Source organism: Cyprinodon tularosa, unplaced genomic scaffold, assembly GCF_016077235.1.
Source record: "Cyprinodon tularosa strain WSP-4 unplaced genomic scaffold, ASM1607723v1 ctg288, whole genome shotgun sequence".
In the NCBI taxonomy this organism is placed as follows: Eukaryota; Metazoa; Chordata; class Actinopteri; order Cyprinodontiformes; family Cyprinodontidae; genus Cyprinodon; species Cyprinodon tularosa.
The window spans coordinates 406,294-427,717 of NW_024038994.1; the positions used below are offsets into that span (position 1 = coordinate 406,294).

Here is a 21,424-nt window from a genome sequence, read left to right on the forward strand (position 1 = left end):
GAACGTGCTCAACAGCTGATTAATGCACAACATACCCATGAAACTGAGCACAGTTTAGTGCACAGCTACATTTATGGAGTTTAAAATTGCATATTTGACCAATTCATTTAGACAATTTACAGGGTAAGTTTAGCATCCCTAATATGCAATTAGAAATCGCCACTGTTGCAAAGAGAAAGGTAATTTTTGCTCCAAACACCTAAAGCAAACTAGTGAAAGCAGAGCTGACATTTAAAGGGGTCCAAGCTAAATTAATGGTAACTTTTTTTTTTACTAATGGTAACTTGTTTTAATGGCTCTTGGTTGCAATTTAAGTCAGGATTCTGGTTCTTCAATTATGTTCTGTGACATTCTTAACCAATCAACTATATTATCTATAATCAACTATAAAATTATCTGAGGAGCTTTATTATTGGTAAACAGACATTTTTAACTTCAGTTTTGTTGCAGCTTGGAAAGTAACAGCAAGTCAAGACAAACAAAAACAGTGTCCATCCTTAAAAACCACATTTTGAATCCAGGAACTAAAATCTGAAGCTTGACACTGACATGAACTCAACTTCAGCACTTTTTGTTTCTTGTATTTGTTGGGGGGTTTTTTTTTTTGTTGTTGTTAATTTACAGGGTGAAACGTGGATTTATGCTGCAGCTTTCACACCTAAAAATTATTTTAGAGAATAGTTTAACATAACTGTGAGCCTCCTTCTCAATTTTTGTGCTACATATAGATCCTGTAAAGTTCTAGAGACCCAAATACTAGCGGCTTAAATACTAACATTTAAGCCTAACATAAAATCAAATATAGAACAAAGAAAACAGCTAAAGAGATCAGATATCCTTTTTTTCACAGTAGATTGCAATTTCATTCGGCACACAAAGATGGTCGTTTCATTTTAAGTGGACTGGGTGTAAATTATTTCTTTATTGCCAAGATGGAGGAAAATGTATGATTTCAAACAGCCCCATATGTGATGTCAGTAGATTCCTGCCTGTGGGTTTGGACTTCAATGGATTAAATGTGGAGTTAACGACGAGCGCCCGCACTGCTCCTCCCCACATCAGAGCTCGCCCTGAGGCAAGCAGCTAAGCAGCAGCTAAACCAGCACATTACAAATGCTTATATTAAAACAGCAAAACATTAAAGACACACTGGCTAGTGCCAGATTGAAAATTCAAAATAATATACATATATGCCTTTGCTTCCAGCAAGGTAGGAGAAATAATTTACTTGAAGTTTAGTTGCTGTAAGAAAGTAGGGAAGGGGTTTTCTACAAAGAGTAGAAGGTTTCCTATTCGCCAAAGAGAACCTTACAGTATTTTGAGAAATCAAATTTTCCTCTAGAAATATTTATGCATGGGTTGGGTATTGTCCATTTGTACCAATTAACTTAAATATGTGTGGCTTTTGAATAAATTATGACAAAATCTCGGCGCTGATATTTGGCTTGATTGTTCCTTCCATTCACCTGCCTACCTCCACCTAGTTTCTCATTGCCGTTCATCGGATCCACCTGTTCCAACTTCTATTTAATCAACCCTCAAATCACTCATCAGTGCCAGATTATTCTCAAGCCACTGGTGAGACTGCTCTAGCGTTACCTTAGTGTTTCTAATTACCTGATCCTGACCTGTTTCTGCCTCTCAACCTCTGAGCCTGCCTTTTCGGTCGAGGACTAAGGACTAAGCCAGACTAATTTTCCTCGATGTCGTTAAAGATGCTAGTCAGCATCACGGATCCTCTTAAAGGAAAAGTCCGGTCTAATTCAGAACACAAACTACTGAAAGTACTTTAAGTAGGAAATTATTACATGACGTTGATCAGTGTTTTTAATTCAGAGTAATTTTCATGTGAATGTGCTTTACTGGAGGCATCCATGTTTGTCAAAGAACATTACTGCCACCTACTGGTTAGTGACGTCACGGTGCGGTATCGGCTGTTGATCAAGTCCCAGTGCTGTATCTGGTGTTTGTCACAACGCGCTATTATCCAAGTCATCTTGAAAACATTCTTCTTCCAAATGTTGGCTACATATTACGGGTTTTTTCTCTGGCCAGAAGTTCGATGGCAAATCCTCCCTCTTCAAGTTGGCGATCCAACGACCAACCCGTCCGTGGAGGATCAGGAATCAGAAAGGTGGAATAACTCTTTTTTTCCACTTTTCCCCGATGTATTCCAGCATCCAGCTGCCATGCACGTGGGCATTGTCAGTTTCACTATAGCTCTGGTGAATTTCAATGGTGAAGTCCTCTGGAAATCTTCAATAATTGTTGTTGATTGCAGATGTGTCTAGTAGTTCCCATTGATTTAGCTTGTAAAGCGGGGAGAATGGCGCTAGGCTTACCGCACCGTGACGTCACTGTGTTGCCCTGCCTGTGCTGTAATTTTTACACCATTCACACTAAATTCATTAAATCAACACGAATTTATTAGTTTTAGGTATAAATAATGATCCATTGGTTATTCCTTGTTGACTGGACTTTTCCTTTAAGCAGTAAGGTGAGTACAGTTAATTTAATCCACATCATACATCATTTAGTTTTCAGTGGGCCTAACCAGAATTCACTCTCATTCTGATCGTTGATACAATAAAAAGCTATTATTTGATAGCAAAATCCCCTTCATGTGCTCCAGAGAAGGCTTTTATTTTAATGTCTGTAGACCAGCACACCAACGGCATTAGGAAATACTACTGAAAAACCAGATAAAAAAATGAGTCCACCGGTTCTAAGGTTTAGAAGGTTATGAAGGTTTGAGTATGCCCTTTTAATATCAAACGACACTTCCGATGTGGTGATTTGCTTTTATTCTGCTTTTCTTTTTCTTCTATTTTACTGTTTAATTTGTGTAAAGCACTTTGCATTGTCTTTTTAAAGAACTGTGCTATGCAAATAAACTTACCTTGCCTTGCCTTGGTGGTGGCTTTGCTGAGAATTTCATCTTTCCTACTGCATAAGGGAACATGCCACTGGTCAAACTCAACTCTGATCATCTGTGTAACAGTCAAGCTATGATTCTGTTTGTTGCAGTGCATAATTGGCACATGCAGCAGATGCAATCCTGAGAGAAACAGTAACACTTATGCATGTAATTTCTAGGAAAAATTCAAATCTGGGAACGCCATAGTTTGTTTTTTTGGTTTTTTTATGTGTGCTGATAAAAAATACCGAAAAGAACAGAGAAGAAAAACTACTGGTATCTGATAGATGTGATGCTGACTGAACATAAAGGGCAGCAGGATCTCCTTGCCTGTCCTGAATGCCCAGTTGTGCAATTATTCTTATTCGACTATAAATATTATAAACAATTATATTCAAAGACAGTTTATATCCACCACCTTGAAATTTTAAATAATAAACCATTGCATAAAATACTATGGAAGTCAAGAGCAGTCGTACTCGACTTTTTATTTTTTCCTTTGACTTCTCAAATAATTGTCTAATTATCACGAGAAAACTGTTGATTTCTTGAGATAACGACATGATTAATCTGTCTGAGTAATAAATGAGGCTGGCCAACAGCCCTGGATTCCCAGTCCATCCATACCTACTAGTTGTGCAGTCGCAGTATCGCATGTGCACAAATAATCCGCTTTTTAGTTTCCTTTTCACTCATTGTCAGGTCGTAGTGGATGATTTAACTGCACGGAATACAGCTGAAACAAATCTGTGTTTTGATGAAAATTTTGGGGATGGGGGGTGCATATCTGCGTTAACCAGAGATGGGAAGTAACGAAGTACAAATACTTCGTTACTGTACTCAAGTAGATTTTCTGATATTTTTACTTTACTTTACTACTTATTTTTATGGCGACTTTTTACTTCTACTCCTTACATTTTTACACAAATATCTGTACTTTCTACTCCTTACATTTTAAAAAATTGGCTCGTTACTTTAGTTTTGAATCATTTCAATGGAGTTACCGTTATTATTTTTCACGTCATCAATACCAAATTCAATCTAATTGGATGGGATCTACGTTGCATTTGACGCACCACTACAAGATGAATCGACAGATTCGGCGGTATTCATTGGCGGCAAATCATTGCAGCTTGGTGGCGCTGGCGTTAGCATAGTAGCATGGAACGACGAGATGATTGAAAATGAACACAACGGAGATCTAGTCCTATTGGCAGACATCCATTTAAAATGTAGGCAACGGCATGAAAAAAGTGGTTTCTACTTTTACTTTTATACTTTAAGTAAATTTACAAGCCTGTACTTTGTTACTTTTACTTGAGTAAGGAAGTTCAATCAGTACTTCCACTTTTACCAGAGTATTTTTTAACACAAGTATCTGTACTTTTACTCAAGTACGGAAAGTGAGTACTTTTGCCATCTCTGGCGTTAACTGTGACACACATGCAGGGGTGGAAAGTAACGAATTACATTTACTCACGTTAATGTAATTGAGTACTTTTTATGAGTAATTTGTAATTTCCTGAGTAGTTTTTGAAATATGTAATTTTTACTTTTACTCGAGTAAATTTTAACCTATGTAGTTTTACTTTGCTACATTTAAAACCCCCTCACGTTACCGAGTAAAAAAGAAAAAAAAAACTGATGGTTAAAACATTAAATGCGGCTGGAAATTTAAACCCCTGTGTCACGCAACCGACACTTAATCGCCATTAAAAAATAGAAGAAGACTTGTGACTTTTAACAGCACTTTATTTACACAATTCAAACATGTAAACAATTGATGTAAAAACAAGTGTCAGTTAAAATCCTTAAATGAGGAGCTTGTTAATAACAGCGGCATCCTGTTGCGTTTTAGTTTGATTTCTGGTATCTTTTGGGCATTTAATTTTGTGTGCATTTTGAAAACTTTAAAACGCAGTTTAAATTTCTTTATTCCTATCATGGTGTCTGTTGGACTGTAGGATTGAACATTGTTTGCACTTTATGGTTCAGGTTGTGACTGTCCTTGTGCTGTGAGGAAGTATGTTCTTTAGCCCAGCTGATCTTTTGCAAGTGTGGATGTCACTGAAATACGCCTTGAAATCGATTAAAACACCTTGTGCTCAATTCGATTCATGACTCATCCTTTTTTCCATTAAATAACTCAAAGTAACTAAGTAACTTCTACTCAAATTACATTTTAAATGAAGTATTTTTGTACTTTTACTTGAGTAAATTTTGAGATGGGTAATTTTACTTTTACTCTGAGTAGAATTTAGGCAAAGTAAAGATACTTTTACTCAATTACAATTTTTTAGTACTCTTTCCACCTCTGCACACATGCAGATGACCTGATTTCTGAGCATAAACCAGGCTTAAGTGTATGAAGCTGAATATCACCTTATATGGAGAAATAGAGCATCTTTTCTAACTGAATTCATTAGGATGCATCTGATTCTCCCAGAAGAGGATGATCAGGATGGTTTTCTCACATTAGATGTTTGGATCCCTGAACTGTTCCTGCCTGATCTGTTCTCCCCTGACCTGGACCGGCTTTCTGCATGTTCTCCGGTGCTGCAGCATCAGGGACACTCTGGGCGTCTCAGGGCTGCATCTTGTTGGCAGTGCATTGACTAATCCTGCCTATTATTAATAGGATGGACTGAACTGTCGAACCAGGTAGGTGACTCACTCTGATAATCATCTCCTGTCAGATGATGGTGGTCACCTATCTGTGATTCTCCCTACTGTTGGGATCTGGAGGTCTGTCCACCTTTCTCCAGCAGAGGGCGTTCTAGGTCTCCTGGAGCTGGAGCTGACTACCACACCTGCGGCTCGTGCGCTCATCAGGAGACCGGCATTTAAGGAGGGGCAGAGCAACACTCCGACGCCAGAGTGTTAAGCCAGTTATGGTTAGCAAACCTTAGCCGACCAGCCTGTCTGAATCTCTGACTTCCCTGAAGCCTGAATCTGAACCTAATCAGCTTTTTGTCCTCTCTGCTTCTCAGGAAGAACCTGCCTGGAAACCTGAAGACCTGGAAGGGTTTCTCACACGTGAGACCAAGCTGTCTGTTCTCAGTAGAACCCCTGGAAATCCATCTCACTCTGAAACCTGCCTGCCCGCTCTCAGCAAGAGCTGAGAGAGAAGCTCTGAACCTGCTCAGTAAGGGTAACTGCCCTGCCCAGCCTCTGCCTGCCTTCAGCCTCTGGACCCTCCTGGTTCCCCTCCTCTGCCGCTCAGCCTGAATCTCTGAACAGAGAAACCAGTCGTGACCAGTCCTGAATCTGATAACCCCCTGACCTGTTTATTTAAATAAACCTTTGAACTTTTTCCCTGACTCTGGTTGTGTTCTGCATATGGGCTAGAATCCTGATACCCATTATGACACCTACAAAGTGTCGGTGATTGGGTGGTGCCCCGCCCCACTCCTGCAGTCACTGCAGGTCCGCAGAACCTCAGCAGCCCGCTTCAGTTCCGTTTCTGTCTGTTTATTTTAATAAACATTTGGAACTTTCCTACTGACTGTCTCACCTTGAATACTGGGTCTATCTGTCCCAATTTTATGATACTGACAACAAACCCGAAGGGGTTCGCTGAATTGTTTCCTGCTGTACAAACTTTTTGTTCACTCCACCTTAAAAAAAGTAAATAAAGGTTTGAGTAAATGAATAAGTGAGTGAGGCAGACACCCTGTCTACTTTTAAGACTAGGCTTAAAACTTTCCTTTTTGATAAAGCTTCTAGTTAGAGTGGCTCAGGTTATCCTGAGCTATCTCTATAGTTCTGCTGCTATAGGCTTAGACTGCTGGAGGACATAGGGACCCCTTTTTCATCATTCTGCTTCATTCTATCTCTATTCTCCCACTCTGCAGAATCTGTTAGTTCAATCTCTAACGTTCTGCTCTCTCTGCTTTTTCTCATAGTAGCTTCATCTGGTCTGTTCCTGTTTGGCTGTGACTCCATCCGGGAGAGAAACATCAGCTGTGCTGCTGCCATCAACACCTTTGTTTCTAGATGTTGGAGCTTGGCCTGTTTTCCAGTGTAGTCCTGTTTCTCTGACTGTGACTAACTGGATGTGCTCTCTTCATCCTCTGACATGGGAGCTGGCTCGGAGCTCGTCTGCCTGGCTGCGTGTTTCCTGGACGGGGCCGCCTTTTACAGCTGCTTTTTGTATCTCTGCTTCTGTCTCCTTGAACCCCAGTGGGCCTCAGCAGATGGCCGCTCACACTGAGCCTGGTTCTGCTGGAGGTTTCTTCCTGTTCAAAGGGAGTTTTTCCTCTCCACTGTCGCTACAAGCATGCTTAGTGTGAGGGATTGCTGAAGAGTCAATGAGTCGATGCAATCAGCTGGTTTTCCTTAGATAAAAAACTTTGTATCAATCTGACTGGATGATCTGGTTGAACTGTAAAGTGCCTTGAGATGACGTGATGTGAATTTGGCGCTATAGAAATAAACTGAATTGAATTGAATAACAAAAGGACTGAGGTTATATTATAGTATTAAGTCAAGCAGCATAAAATAAAATACGCCAACATCAGCAACCACCCCCAGAGAGAGACAGACGGGGACTCCCTTATTCTAAGGTATGAAAGGTGGCACCCCCTAGAAACGACCAACTGTGATCCTATTATAACTGCACTAGTGATCCTGCTGCTGCTCCTCCTCTTCTAAGATCCAGGAGGGAATGGAGAATGAAAAGAAAATCATTTTCTACTGTTTCTGCAGTCTCTTCAATCAGGAGCATGGATTGACTGACTGAACATGCTACAGTCTGCAGCTGACTTCTTGCCTGAAGCACAAGCTCTAAATACTCTCACTGGGTTTTTATGTGTGTTGCTGTGTAATCAAAGTGTTGTATAGCAGCTACTGTTGCTACTGTTCTCTGCTTCCTTTCATGTGTTTTTTTATCAGTGAAGTCTTTGTCTCACATACTGTGTTTTTTGTCATTACTGAGGCACAGTTCATGGAGGATACCCCCAGGTGGAAGGGTTTTTTTCACCTTCAAGCATAAATAACACAGTTTTAAAATCCAAGCCTATTTTTTTTCCTGCCGTGTTCAAAATGAGTTTCAAGATTTATTTATTTTTCCTCCTAGATGCAGCATTTCATTTAGGTGAGACTTCACAAAAAGGCAAGGGAATGCTATTATAGATTGAGAGAGAAAAGTAAAAAGCAGAGAAGCTGCAGTGAAGGTTGAGGTCTGGGAACGAAGCGTAGATGTTGTTTACTTTCCCTCAGGCAGCGCTGAGATTTAAAGGGAAACCAAAAAAAAAGGAGATGGATCTCTCCAAGGCGGAAGGGTGACCACAGAGCATTTAAGAGTCACATAATGTCTGCAAGAACTGACATTATACATTCTGAATCCTACCTTAGCCCTGTGACAATCGTCACAAGAACAGCTGTCTTTCATTAATATATTATACAATAGAATGTCTCCATAAAAATAAATTCTCAGCTTTAAGTCGCATTTCCTAATGCTTTGTTACAACACAAGAAAAAACAGTCATACTTTGTTTCAGGCACAACAGGAATGAAAATGTAAAACAAAGGGCATGCAGGTGGAGCAGCGGTTAATGCGAACGACCCATGTACGGAGGCTCTCCCACCCCCTCTTTCCTGTCAGGCTACTGTCGACAAAACGAGCCACTAGTGCCACAAAAACTCAAAAAAGAAAAAAGAAATTTTATAAAAAACATGGAAGTCATTTTAGAAGCATTTTGCAAAAGTAGGTATTTCACATTGGTCCGTGGGGAATTTACCATTAGGCAAGACCAGGCAGTTGCCTAGGGCCCCAAGTTCCTGGGGGCCCCTTAAAACTCTGTTTACATGTATGGTTAATACAACTATTCCTTATTTGTGCACATTAATTATGTTTTCATGAAAATCCTTTCCTTAAAATGCCATCAGAGCACTTATAATATTAAGTGTGTCTCAGCCCCCCCCCTTCAGCATCCACCATATTGGATCAGTCCATTTGCTGCACATGTTCAGAAAGGTCCAAACAGACAGCAGCAAACCATTTGAAAACAAACCATGCAAAGAGCAGTGTTGCCAACTTAGCGCTTTAGTCGCTATATTTAGCCACTTTTCAGACCCCTCTAGCACTTTGATTTCTAAAAAGCTCCTAGCGCCAAATCTAGAGACTTTTTTCTGCTACTGGAGACTTTGGAGACAACATCTAAAAGCAGCGAACTCTGCTCTCCAGAGCGAGTAGATTGGTAACTCCGCCTCCTGCTCTCCTCTATCTTATCTGCTGTCATGATTCATGCAGCTATTATTTCATCCAAATGAAAAATGGAGAACAGATAAGCAGATCATGGCTTGTCTACAGGGAAAAGAAGAACTGGGTTATTTACTTTGGCCTTTTTGGAAACACAGGAAGGAGCAACCAGCTAAGTGAGCTTAGTGCTTGGAAAAAATCTTTCATTCCTTTAGAGACAGCATGAAAAGTCAGCTGAGTACAAAACATAGAGAGGAAAACAAGAAGAAAAGGGACAAGAAGAGAGGGACACAACCTAGAACAGATAATGGATGTCTATTCTGTTAACATTTCTCTATCTGTAGAATGGGGCTGTTTAATGTGTTGTCTTCTTATTTCAGAGGGGCCCCCTGCCTGTCTTTACCTAGGGCCCCAAATTATATCATATAGAAAAACTTCCCTTATTCCTTTCGTTTAAGAGCTGCTAAGTTGTAGAAACCAGCTGACAGTGACCCTCCCTCCACTTTCAGCATCTTACGCCCCCCCATCTAATCACTTTACTTAACCATGAGGAAATTAAACTCTCTGTAAGCGTAAACCAGTCCTGCAACATGTCAAAGCAGCAGACTTACTGAGATTATAATAATGTAAGCCCATCCATCCTTTATTCCAAACCCTCTCTGATTTACACATCAGTAGATATGAAGCATCAAATACCGTTTTAATATTTTCTGGTTTGTATTTTTATCCAACAAAGATTTGTTCTACAAGAGTTAAACAAACAACTCGACATTGTGAAGAGGTTTCAACTGCGTTTGATTCCCAAAGCTTTGAATCTTCTTCCCCCTTCTCCAGTGAGTGCATATTTAATCTGGGAGAACTAAAGCAGACCACAGTTCATTACAGCTCCACTTCTGGAAGAATAGATTTTCAACCTGGACATCTGCACAGACTAAGGCAGGCCGGCATGGAGAGCACATTACAGCATCTTGTTGGAGTCTCCAGGGTGAAGCTGGAGAGCAGCTGGAGATGTAGCAGTCATTTTCTGATTTTAAAGCAATCTCTACAAATCACAAAGGATTTCTGCAGCTTCAGCCAGAAAACTTGAGGAATGGAATTTACAATGTGCACAAATGCATTAATATTAGTAGGAAGCTAATGTACTGTGTAAAAATCCAAATTTCAACTTATTATATTTAACAGAAAAAATGAAAGAAAACCCAGAACAACAGCATGTGACGTGTATATTGATAAAGCACCAAATGAGGACGGAATACTGCACTGATCACGCCTGCTAACACTGACTGAAATACTGAGAGAAAAAAACTGTGTAGTGATGATTAAAGTGATTCTATGATGCAGAGTTAGGGCCAGGCTAGAGATTTGTTATCTATTTCGATAATAAAGTCTTAACATTACAAGAATAAAGTGGATACATTAGGAGAATAAAGTAATAAAATTACGAGAATAAATTAGTAAAATTATGAGAATTAAGTCATAAAATTAGGAGAATATCGCTTAACAGTATTAGAGTAAAGTTAAAAAAATTATAAGAATAAAGTTTTAAAATTATAAGAATAAAGTTTTAAAATTATAAGAATAAAGTTATAACATTACTGGAATAAATTCCTAAAATTAATAAATTAAAGTCATATAATTAATAGAATAAAGTCGTAAATTTACGAGAATAAAGTTGCTACATTAGGAGAAAAAAGTAATAAAATTACGAGAATAAATTAGTAAAATTATGAGTATAAAGTAAAAAAATTTACAAGAATAATTTAGTAAAATTATGAGAATTAAGTCATAAAATTAGGACAATATCGCTTAACATTATTAGAATAAAGTAAAATAAATTACAAGAATAAAGTTTTAAAATTCTGAGAATAAAGTCATAGCATTATGAGAATAAAGCGATAACATTACTAGAATAAATTCCTAAAATTAATAGATTAAAATAATAATAATAATAATAATACATTTTATTTGTATTGCACTTTACATTTCAACAAAATCTCAAAGTGCTACAAAATTCATAGTTAAAACAAAACCGTACAATAAAAACAGCATACATAGTAAAAACGAGACATTAAATTAAAATAACTTGCGTAGTAAAAACAAAACAGTAAAATAACCATAAAACCACACAGATAAAGTACTAATGTTCAAAGGCCATTTTAAATAAAAATGTCTTGAGGCCTTTCTTGAACGCCTCCACACTCTGTGGGACCCTAAGGGACTCTGGGAGGCCATTCCAGAGTTGTGGGGCAACTGCCTGGAAGGCCCTATCTCCCATTGTGCAGAGCTTGACTCTTGGCTGGTGCAGTCGGTGGGTGGAGGTGGTGGAGCTGATGGTTCTGGAGGCGGTGTGAGCAGTTCCTTGAGGTAAGCAGGGGCAGTTCCATGTATGCACTGGTGAGTGAGGAGGCAAAGTTTGTAATGTATTCTGTGTTGGATGGGCAGCCAATGAAGGGACCTGAGGACTGGAGTGATGTGTTCGTGTTTGCGCCCTCCAGAACTGGAGGGCCTCGTCAGGACCCGGGCAGCACAGTTCTGGATGTGCTGCAGCTTTTGTAGACTTTTGCCAGGGACCCCGACGAGGAGGGCATTACAGTAGTCCAATCTTGCAGAGGTGACATATGTGGGAGTCGAACGTGAGATGTGGATCCAATTTGACACCAAGGTTTGTAACAGATGAGGACAGAGGGATGTTTTGACCGAAGATAGGGAGACTGTTTAGGGAGAAGGACTTGGTTTGGTGTGGGGTGCCAATGAGAATGGCTTCTGTTTTGTTGCTGTTGAGCTGTAGAAAGTTTTCAGCCATCCATGTCTTTATCTCCCCCAGGCATCAGTGAAAAGCAGATGGCAGAACTTGCTGTTGGCTGTTTTTTCTTACAGTGGAGCACCCTATACCCATCTCTGTGGTCTTTGATGTACTTTTCCAGTTCGTAGATTATTGCAGAAATCATGCAGAGAGATGAAAGCAGTGATTAAAATATTACAATTAATAGAATAAAGTCGTAACATTACGAGAATAAATTAGTAAAATTATGAAAATTAAGGCATAAAATTAGGAGAATATCGCTTAACATGATGAGAATAAAGTTAAAAAAAAATTACAAGAATATAGTTATAGTTATAAAATTATGAGAATAAAGTGATAACATTACTAGAATAAATTCCTAAAATTAAAGTCATACAATAAATAGCATAAAGTCGTAAAATAACGAGAATAAATTAGTAAAATTGAGAACTAAGTCATAAAATTACAAGAATAAAGTCGTAACATCATTAGAATAAAGTTGTTACATTAGGAGAATAAAGTAATAAAATTACAAGAATAAATTAGTAAAATTATGAGTATAAAGTAATAAAAATTACAAGAATAAAGTCATAGCATTTTGAGAATAAAGTAATAACATTACTAGAATAAATTTCTAAAATTAATAGATTAAAGTCATACAATTAATAGCATAAAGTCGTAAAATTATGAGAATAAATTAGTAAAATTGAGAATTAAGTCATAAAATTACTAGAATACAGTCCTAATATTAGCAGATTAAAGTTGTATTTTATGTCAACTCTTCCAAGAAGCCCTTTCTTCCCTAAATGAGGAATGTGGAGCATCATGTGAAGTTCTACTTTAGCATCGGTTTGACAAATCAGGAAATCTTTTAGCAGCAGCATCAAACTGGGCAGGATGTCAAAGTGGACTCTGGTTGCTGATTGGTGGAGCTGGTCGGCAGTCATCTGCTGGGCGGAGCTCCAAGCTTTCTTTCTGAAACGGGTTGAGGTATGATGACTTCAGTCTCTTAATCTGTAAAAAATCTGTAAAAATCCCTATCCTGGCCCTAATACTCTGTCATAGTAATAGGGGGTTTTCAGGTGACGTCAGGCTCACGTGACTACTCAGCGCGTCCGCCATATTGGGTGGCAGCCTTAGGCAGTATTGACAGTAAAAAATGGTGAAATCGTGTGTAATTGTTGGTTGCACGGCCCGTGGAGGTGGAGATCAACGCTCTTTCTATCGCATACCAGCCGTAATCGTGAATCAGTGTGAAAAAACAAAACAGCTATCTGAACAACGCCGTCACCTATGGCTGACACGGATATCCAGGTCCGATTTGGACGGTGTTAAGCTGGAATACGCCAGAGTCTGCAGTGCTCACTTTGTCACAGGTAATTAACTGTCAAGCATTTAAAACATGTAAGAATATATTAATAATAGGGTTTGGGCGTCATGACGTATTACTTTCCGTGGCTGCAATGTTGACTGCCTCCGCCGAAGCTACTCAGACTACTGCCTATGACTACCGCGTACTGGACTCCCTCTCTCAGCCGTGTTTTAATTTGATTAATTTCACCTTAACTTGATTTCAACCAGCGGGAAAAGACTCAAATATGTGAGAAACCCGGAGGGTTTAGGGAGGCTTGGCAGTTAACGTTACTAACCAAACCTTTGAAACACACAGCAGCTAGTTAAAAGTACATTACATGCCTGAGTGGTTGTTAGCACTAACGGTTAGCACTGTTTGCTGGCTTTATGAGCTGCAGCTCCTGAACCCATCCATTCGTAAACTGCACATGAGACTCCAAGGACTTGTAGCTTTGGAACTGTTCGCGCACCGTCCGGGGTTAGCCACCTAGCATAGCGAGCCCTGCGTCGGATTGTTTACATTTTTACCATCTTATTAAAACTCACCCGTCCACGTATGATGGCGATTTCCTTCATGTACATCACTTCGACATCTCGTACCCAACCAGATGTGAACTGGTTGTGAGCCTCTAGACCCTTGTACGCTCTCATTCCCTCCAGAGTGTGCAGAGGGTTTTCACTGAACACCAGGTAATGAACTATGTCGCCATGCTCTACATTTGGCCAATCATCTGGATTAGTGCTAAACAAGGCACCGTGGAGGGCATAGGGGTCCATATGGTCGATCACGGAACATTTCCTCAGATATGTTCCATGATCTGGTGGCTCTAGCGTGCTGGCGTACTTATCCATTCGCGACATGATATATATGATATACGATAATATGCCACCCAAGATGGCGGACCGGAAGCTGGCCAGTGACGTCACTGAAAACCCCCTATTCTACCCCTCCAACCTTTTTTTTTTTATGAATTCATTTGATAGTCCAAAATAAGCAGTGCCTGATTTTTAAACAGAACATCAGCATCAAATTATGTAAATGTGCTTTAAAGGAAAACCCCTCTAACATTTATCAAATAAACAGATCTCTGTGGTAAACTATTTTCAAAAAGGTTTGCTTTGATTATAAATGTCAGGAAGCACGTAGGAGGCTTCCCTCAGCCTTTTACTTTGCTTGTATCTCCCAGTGCGAGAGGCCGCCTGCTCAGCTGCTACACCAGCAGAGTGTCGAGCCCCTCTGTGATTTATTATGTCTGCTACAAAGTTCTTATGCCATTGAATCACCTTAAAGGTCTTCATACACTCACCGGCCACTTTATTAGGTACCCCATGCTAGTAACGGGTTGGACCCCCTTTTGCCTTCAGAACTGCCTCAATTCTTGGTGGCATAGATTCAACAAGGTGCTGGAAGCATTCCTCAGGGAGTTTGGTCCATATTGACATGATGGCATCACACAGTTGCCGCAGATTTGTCGGCTGCACATCCATGATGCGAATCTCCCGTTCCACCACATTCCAAAGATGCTCTATTGGATTGAGATCTGGTGACTGTGGAGGCCATTTGAGTACAGTGAACTCATTGTCATGTTCAAGAAACCAGTCTGAGATGATTCCAGCTTTATGACATGGCGCATTATCCTGCTGAAAGTAGCCATCAGAAGTTGGGTACATTGTGGTCATAAAGGGATGGACATGGTCAGCAACAATACTCAGGTAGGCTGTGGCGTTGCAACGATGCTCAATTGGTAACAAGGGGCCCAAAGAGTGCCAAGAAAATATTCCCCACACCATGACACCACCACCACCAGCCTGAACCGTTGATACAAGGCAGGATGGATCCATGCTTTCATGTTGTAGACGCCAAATTCTGACCCTACCATCCGAATGTCGCAGCAGAAATCGAGACTCATCAGACCAGGCAACGTTTTTCCAATCTTCTATTGTCCAATTTCCATGAGCTTGTGCAAAATGTAGCCTCAGTTTCCTGTTCTTAGCTGAAAGGAGTGGCACCCGGTGTGGTCTTCTGCTGCTGTAGCCCATCTGCCTCAAAGTTCCACGTACTGTGCGTTCAGAGATGCTCTTCTGCCCACCTTGGTGGTAACGGGTGGTTATTTGAGTCACTGTTGCCCTTCTATCAGCTCCAACCAGTCTGGCCATTCTCCTCTGACCTCTGGCATCAACAAGGCATTTCCGCCCACAGAACTGCCGCTCACTGGATGTTTTTTCTTTTTCGGACCATTCTCTGTAAACCCTAGAGATGGTTGTGCGTGAAAATCCCAGTAGATCAGCAGTTTCTGAAATACTCAGACCAGCCCTTCTGGCACCAACAATCATGCCACGTTCAAAGTCACTCAAATCACCTTTCTTCCCCATACTGATGCTCGGTTTGAACTGCAGGAGATTGTCTTGACCATGTCTACATGCCTGAATGCACTGAGTTGCCGCCATGTGATTGGCTGCTTAGAAATTAAGTGTTAACGAGCAGTTGGACAGGTGTACCTAATAAAGTGGCCGGTGAGTGTATAGCATGCTGCATGAAAGGTTCTCAGAAACACAAAGACAGTTGTCATATTTATGTTTAATTGAATATATATTTGAAAGTAGTCCTGTTTCTCTGACTGTGACTGGATGTGCTTTCTTTCATCCTCTAACATGGGAGCTGGCTCGTCTGCCTGGCTGTGTGTTTCCTGGACGGGGCCGCCTGCTTCTGTCTCCTTGAACCCCAGTGGGCCTCAGCAGATGGCCGCTCACTCTGAGTCTGGTTCTGCTGGAGGTTTCTACCTGTTCAAAGGGTGTTTTCCTCTCCACTGTCGCTACAAGCATGCTTAGTGTGAGGAATTACTGAAGAGGCAATCAGCTGGTTTTCCTTTGATAGAAAACTTGCATCAATCTGACTGGATGATCTGGTGAACTGGAAAGTGCCTTAAGATGACATGTGTTGTGAAATGGCGCTATAGAAATAAACTGAATTGAACTGCATTGAAAGTGAGAAAAAAAACTGTAAATCTTTTACTGTATTTAATTAACACATAATATAAACTCAAGCTGCCTTGCAGAATTAATTGTAAACAGACTGAAAACGATGTTTCCATACAGAAAATACCCGTTTGTCAATGAATGAAAGAACGGGGAATCCTGCAGATGCCCAGGCACCTCTTTTAACAGATTGTGCAGCTTCTAGTCCTTGTTTGGCATAAATAGAGGGAGAAAGGGATCAAGGGGCAGCTTACCCAGGTGTTACCGACTCATTAGGGCCAGCAGGATCAGATGAAGCTTGGGGATTTTCAGAGAATCCAATATCTTTACAGTAGAAATATGTGAAGCTCTAATATTATAGATAGACATTTAAATGATTAATTCTGCTTAAAGCTATTCATGATTATCTGCCAATACTTGAGAGAGGATCCAGACTACCTTATTTATTAGTCTTTATCAGCAAAATATAAATATCTAATGTTTTTGATTAAATCAGAAGAATCAGGGCTATTGTGCTCTATAAAAAGTGTGCACTTTTCTTATACAATTAAAAAAATGCTCATCACTCAACTGCAAAAAAAATCTGTATAATAATGGCAGGTGGAGGACATCAATATCATTTCTCAGGGGGGATTTTTTTTTAAATAGCTTATTTGGAACCGATACTCCTTTATATAAGTCTTACTTTGCTCTGCATAAGCCAGGGGCAAATCATTAAGAAGTATATCTGGTGGAAAAGCTTTTACTCCTTCCTGATCTCTTCCTTCTATTTTTATGCATGTTTGGCACTTATATTTTGTATAAAATGTAAAAGAATGTAAATATTGGTCTACAACAGCAAAAGTAAATAAAAAATGCAGCTCGTAAACGGATGCTTTTTTAAGGAAAAAAAGGAAAGAAAGAAAGAGATTTCACAGTACTGTGTGAAATGCTAGCCTCGTGAGACCATCCTGATCTCGCGAGCTTTCAAGGTTTCACTCGCAGATCAGTCTGGAGACTCTCTGTTAAAGAACATTTGGAGCCGTTCACCAAACGAACGTCCAATCAGCGTTGGCTTTGAGGCGGGTTGAGGTGTGACGCAACGAGAAGCGCGACAGTTCAGTCTAAAGAACATGGCGGCTTCAGCCGATGAAACTAGCGTTAGCGTGGCTATCGAGCAAGTTTTATCGGAATTACAGAGTATTTCTTCACTGAAAGAAGAGCAAAACACTGCTCTGGAGGCTTTTCTCAGAGGAAAGGATGTTTTGTTGGTTGTTTTGTGGTTGTGTTTTCGTCGTCGCTCTGTTAGTACGTCATATGCTTGGTTGATCTGATTGGTTTATTTGGCCCGTCTATCACCAACATAGGCCAATCAGCTAACCAGTATTTTCGCCCCTTCCCAAAATTACTTCATCAGAAGGTTTCCAGATGGATATGCGGAGCAAATCCAGCAAATCCATCTGGCGGAGTCAGGTTAGTGAAATACTGCCCCACTTTTTACCGTGATAAACAAGTGTAATTTTATAGATTAAAAGTCTTAATTAAAAGCTATTGTGCTTTGGCTGGTTAAGATCTGGGGGGCATAGATCATTTCTAGCAGGAAGCAGGAACCCAACTGCATTTTAATGTAGTCCCTAAAGAATGGGTGCATGAACATGGAGAAGATGGAGACAGGGACGAAAGGTTTGGTTTTTAAACCCTTTTTGCTTCAACGCACCAGGACTACCAACCTCACCTTCTTCAAAACAATATTACAATATTTCTTATAGATGCACCAAGCTGATCTTTCAGTTTACAGTTTCTGTAAAGATCTGATGAACAGATACAGATATTTGCTGTTTTTTATTCACTATTAAAATTTGTAAAAATGTAAATATTTAACATGATATTTTAAAATACTGCTTCCAGTCAAAGTGTTAAAGGGGTAGAATGAAAAACCGAGTTTCCATTGTCATAGATGAATAATGATAGTTCAGTGGGTAAAATGGATGTACAGAGAAGTTCAGACCCCATCAACTCCTCCTTTCTCTGCAAATCTCTTAATTCTAAGCTTCTACCATAAAACGGGAGAATCCAAACGAAGCCCAGAGTTGACGTAAACTCGGGGATGTTGCCTTATTTGGTTCTGGCCAGGACTTTTGTCAAGCTCCGAAATTGACATACAGACCCGCCCACTGGTTCACTGGCCCAAAGAACATGAATAGAGGTAGATGGAAGACAGCAGTTTAGCTGTTTAGCCTACAGTTGGGTTTACTTCTACAAGAATTACAAAGCAGGAAGTTTCTCTATTGAAAATGAGTCAGAACCACGGGAGGAAATGCAGCGTTCCAGGCTGCAAGGAGGAAGGGGAACATTTTCACAGTCTTCCCAAGGATCCAAAGACTCGACAGGCTTGGATTACTTTTGTGTATCAGAAGAACCCTGCAAAGTTTAATGCTCAGCAGAGATGGCAAAAGTACTCACTTTCCGTACTTGAGTAAAAGTACAGATACTTGTGTTAAAAAATACTCTGGTAAAAGTGGAAGTACTGATTAAACTTCTTTACTCAAGTAAAAGTAACTAAGTACAGGCTTGTAAATTTACTTAAAGTATAAAAGTAAAAGTAGAAACCACTTTTTTCATGCCGTTGCCTACATTTTAAATGGATGTCTGCCAATAGGACTAGATCTCCGTTGTGTTCATTTTCAATCATCTCGTCGTCCATGCTACTATGCTAACGCCACCGCCACCAAGCTGCAATGATTTGCCGCCAATGAATACCGCCGAATCTGTCGATTCATCTTGTAGTGGTGCGTCAAATGCAACGTAGATTCCCATCCAATTAGATTGAATTTGGTATTGATGACGTGAAAAATAATAACGGTAACTCCATTGAAATGATTCAAAACTAAAGTAACGAGCCAATTTTTTAAAATGTAAGGAGTAGAAGTAAAAAGTCGCCATAAAAATAAGTAGTAAAGTAAAGTAAAAATATCAGAAAAATCTACTTGAGTACAGTAACGAAGTACAAATACTTCGTTACTTCCCATCTCTGATGCTCAGATGTTCGTTTGCTCGAAGCATTTGACCGAAGACAGCTTTCAAAATCTTGGACGGTTCAAAGCAGGATTTGCTAAACTGCTTTTACTGAAACAAGGAGCTGTTCCCACCGTAAGGCCAGATTTGTGTTTCTGAAAAGGAGGACACTGTTGTCCAGGTTACTGTCACCGGGTCGGGTTCGGTCGCTCGATCCTCCGTCTGCCAGGGATCCTGGACCAGCCCTGCGGATGTCTGGGGGACAGTGATTGGCCTACACGTTCTGAATGCTGGCGTACCATAAAGAAGAAGTTATGAACAGTTTAGTTTGTGCCTTCAAGTCGTTGCCCATAGGAAGAGGTTACTTGGATATAACCTAACGGAATATCTTCAGAACGGCTCCAAATGACACAAAACTCATATGGGTGAGTAGAACATGATGGAATAACGGAAAATCAAGGGGCCGATGTAAAAAACACAGCGTTTCCCTTCAACTTTACTGGCACAGGGAGGCCTTTAATTTCACTGATGTTAATTTCTGCTGTGTGTGTGCTCTTTGGTAAAAGTATGAGCCATCAGGTCATGATGCGCCATCAGGATCCAAAATGAAATAGTTATCGTGCATCATTTCCCCCTGAAAATCAATGCCGCCATCCTGTTTGCATTTTAAGCAACATGCAGTCCAATTCAGCGAACAAACGATCTCCTCTGCATAAATGCTCTGCTCTAATTGGAGGTTTCATATCAAGAAATGAAATTCACCAGAGCTATAGTCAAACTGAGAATGCCGATGGCAGCTGGATGCTGGAATACAAGAGAGAGAAATAATAAAGAGTTATTCCACCTTTCTGATTCCTGATCCTCCACGGACGGGTTGGTCGTTGGATCGCCAACTTGAAGAGGGAGGATTTGCCATCGAACTTCTGGCCAGAGAAAAAACCCGTAATATGTAGCCAACATTTGGAAGAAGAATGTTTTCAAGATGACTTGGATAATAGTGCGTTGTGACAAACACCAGATACAGCACTGGGACTTGATCAACAGCCGATACCGCACCGTGACATCACTAACCAGTAGGTGGCAGTAGTGTTCTTTGACAAACATGGATGCCTCCAGTAAAGCACATTCACATGAAAATTACTCTGAATTAAAAACACTGATCATTTATTGAACAGGATGGAATAATTTCATATTTAAAGTATTTTCAGAAGTTTGTATTTGGAATATGACTGAACTTTTCCTTTTACAAGGTGGTTTGATCCATATTGACTTTATTAAACCACACCAGAGATTTGTTGGCTTCACATCCATACTATAGGACTACTGTCCAACCACACCACAAAGTTGCTTTGTTTGATTGAGGTCTGCTGAATGTAGAGGTCACTGGCGTACTTTCAATTTATCGTCATGTTTGAGAAACCAGCTTTGAGATTATTTAATATTATAGCCACGGTGCATTATTTAGCTTAAAGCAGTCGTCAAAAGACAGGTGCATTATGGTCATGAAAGGATGGACTACTCTGCAGCACTGTTCATCTTTAAACAAGGAAAGAAAAAGCTTGCTTGGTACTAAGAGACTCAAAGTGCAAAGAAAGTATCCCTCAAACTCCTGTACCTCCAATACTAGGAGGAACCTTTATTATAATCATTGCAAACAAAGCTTTAATTACTAAGTTTAATTTACTAAGTTGGTTTAATCTTGTTTTGGTCATCCTTTTTAACCTGATAATCACTTTTTGTGTGAATTTGGCTTTTGCATATGATTCACTGGTGGAAAACCTTTGTTTCAGCTTCACAATAAAGTGGTTTGGCTGTAATTTGTTGCTAACCTCAAACATTAGATGGCGCTGCTTCCTTTTCTCTGCAAACCTGTTTGCCATCGAACTTCTGGCCAGAGAAAAAACCCGTAATATGTAGCCAACATTTGGAAGAAGAATGTTTTCAAGATGACTTGGATAATAGCGCGTTGTGACAAACACCAGATACAGCACTGGGACTTGATCAACAGCCGATACCGCACCGTGACGTCACTAACCAGTAGGTGGCAGTAGTGTTCTTTGACAAACATGGATGCCTCCAGTAAAGCACATTCAAATGAAAATTACCCTTGTCATTTATTGAAAAGTATGTAATAATTTCATACTAAAAATACTTTCAGAAGTTTCTATTTGACCGGACTTTTTCTTTTCTTCCTGGAGAT

General features: G+C 40.0%; 1 protein-coding gene across 2 annotated transcripts in view; it reads right to left on the reverse strand.

Annotated features, from left to right (window-relative positions):
• Positions 1-21,424, reverse strand: part of doc2b (double C2-like domains, beta) — a 291,024-nt gene that overhangs the window by 221,526 nt on the left and 48,074 nt on the right. The gene's annotated exons all lie outside the window — the stretch shown is intronic.